The sequence below is a fragment of the Vigna radiata genome, chromosome 7 (genome assembly GCF_000741045.1).
Source record: "Vigna radiata var. radiata cultivar VC1973A chromosome 7, Vradiata_ver6, whole genome shotgun sequence".
NCBI classification, from domain to species: domain Eukaryota; kingdom Viridiplantae; phylum Streptophyta; class Magnoliopsida; order Fabales; family Fabaceae; genus Vigna; species Vigna radiata.
This window is the reverse complement of record NC_028357.1, coordinates 22,440,323-22,442,833: the sequence shown is the minus strand read 5'-3', so window position 1 is coordinate 22,442,833 and position 2,511 is coordinate 22,440,323.

Genomic DNA, 2,511 nt, shown 5'->3' with positions numbered 1-2,511 from the left:
GGGTTATCATCTGTGCTTAAGGCCTTTATCGTTTAACTCATTCGGTAACTGATGTTTGTCTTTATTGATATGGGGACGTACAATAATCACATGAACTGGTGAGTAATTTCTTGATTTTGCAATACCACCTAGGGATAGGGGTAGGACGATCAATTGCGCTAACTTCTGTTTATAATGTAGTATTAATTGCTAGGGGAGGCTAGGGATATCAAACCAGTAGTTAATATTAGGCTCTTTTCGCCGAGGGGTCGGGTTAAGGGGAGACTAAGAAAGTCGCATAACAATTAATTAATCAAACTAATATTCAAGAGGAGTAGGTAAGAGAGAGCGGATTAGATGAAATTGTAAACCCCCAACAACATCCATTGATCCATTGTTTTCTCTTGTCAANTGAATCAACTTTATTTTGCATGTTAATATTTTTCTTCTCAAATCCAATTTATTAATTTTTATTTTCAAGTCTTATTATTTTAATTCACACGAATGAGAAAGTCATTCGAGTCTCTTGGGAAAACGATACTTGCTCTTACCATTTATATTACTTGTACGATTTGGTACACTTGCCAATATGTCAACAAGTTTTTGGCGCCGTTGCCGGGGACTCGAAGTTATTTTTCAAGTAGTGTGAATTAATTGAATTTGGCTTGATTTTATGTTTATTTTCATTTTTGTTCTAATAAATGTTTTCTAGGGTTTTGTGCTTAATGGTTGCAGAATGCAGAACGGACAAGGATTTGATTATATGGGACTCAATCCTACCAAAATAATTTCAATCACTAGTGGGAACCTCACTTATACATGGATCAAAGTCGATATGGACAAGTTGTTGAGCCTCATTTTACGCCTATACAAAGAAGTGCAGAATCTAAGGAAATTTTCAAAGGATTATGAATTTTGAACCATACCATGACAAAAGCATGGAGGAGAGGCAACATTATCAGTGGCAGCAACAATGCTCTTCACCAATTGAAACGTGGGAGTATGATCATCAACTTTGTCAACAAATAGCTGATGTGACGGAACAAGTCAAAAGCTTGAATGAAAAATTCGACAAATTTCTGGAGAGGTGTTATCCCAATAGCTATGAAGTTGCCTTCAGGAATTTGGAGACACAAATTGATGAGGTTGATGATAAGGAGAAGGTGGAGAGAGAAGTGAAAAAGATAGCAGAGATAGAAACAGAAAAGGTTGTTGTTAAGGAGAAGATAGATGAAGAAAAGATAGAAGAAGAGGTTGTACAATTGAAAGAGAGGGAGTGTGAAAAACCCTTGCCCTATCCAAAGACATATTCTAGGAGGGAAAAAGAAAAGCAGTTGGAGCGTTTTATGGAGATTCACAAGAAATTGGAAATAACCATACCATTCTCTGAGGCACTTCAGCAAATACCATCAGATGCGAAATTTTTGAAAGAACTTCTCATGAAAGAGAGGAAGTATATTGAGAAGGAAACTATTGAGGTGCAAGGAAATTGCAATGCAATCATACAAAGAACATTACCTCCTAAATTACAAGTTCCAGGGAGCTTTATCATTCAAGTGGTTGAAAGAAAAAAGAAAAATAGAAAATGTGCAAAAATAAAGAAGAAAATAAAAAGAAAGAAAAAGAGAAAGTTGAGGGGGGAGATTGAGAAAAAGAGGAGGAGAGGAAGGGAGAAAAGATCATATGCAAAACCCTTTCCTCATCATAAGAAAAATCATAGGAGGGAAAATAGGTTCAAGTGCTTTATGGAGGTCTTCAAGAAATTGGAGATTAAGGTTCCTATGGTTGAAACATGGAAACGTGTGCTTGGTGTTCTCAACTTTATGAAGGAATTCAGTAGGAAGAAGAAAAAGAAAAGAATATCAAGCGAGAAGAATTTCAACACCTACTGATGGGTGTTTGTTGGGGTCATCCCAATTGTTGTAAAACATTTATTTTATTTTATTTTATTTTTCATTTTTAGTCTAGGTTTAATTTTTTAGGAAAAAAACTTGTAGTTATTTGGTTTTTGGAACAATTTTTGGGTGGCATCTACTTGGGGATGCTAAATTTTTTGGAACTACTGGAGAACACAGGAAGGTACACCTACTGATGGGTGCTGGAAGGATTTGTCCTTATTGACAAGTGCTAAACAGGTTTGGGTCAGGCTCGTGACGTTAAACAAGCGCTACTAGGAGGCAACCTAGTTTTCTCTCTCTTATCTTTGCATTTTAAATTCTTAGAATAGGTTGAATTTTAATTTTAGTGTGTATCCTTGGCTTGAATACTTTTTCTGAAAATGTTTGACTGACTGATGTGCATGATGGAGCTATTTGATGATTATTTGATGTGGATGATAATTAAGTTGTATTGTATGTAAATATCCAGTGAAATAGATGTGTGATGAATTATGATTGTGGTTATGATGCTAAGCATGATGTATGAATGAACCTTGTGTGAGAAAGCATGTGTGTGAGGTTTTGGGCTCCAAAGTTTTTATTGTTGTATGCATTGTTCACAGGAAAACATGAATGATATTGCTTTAATCTTGAT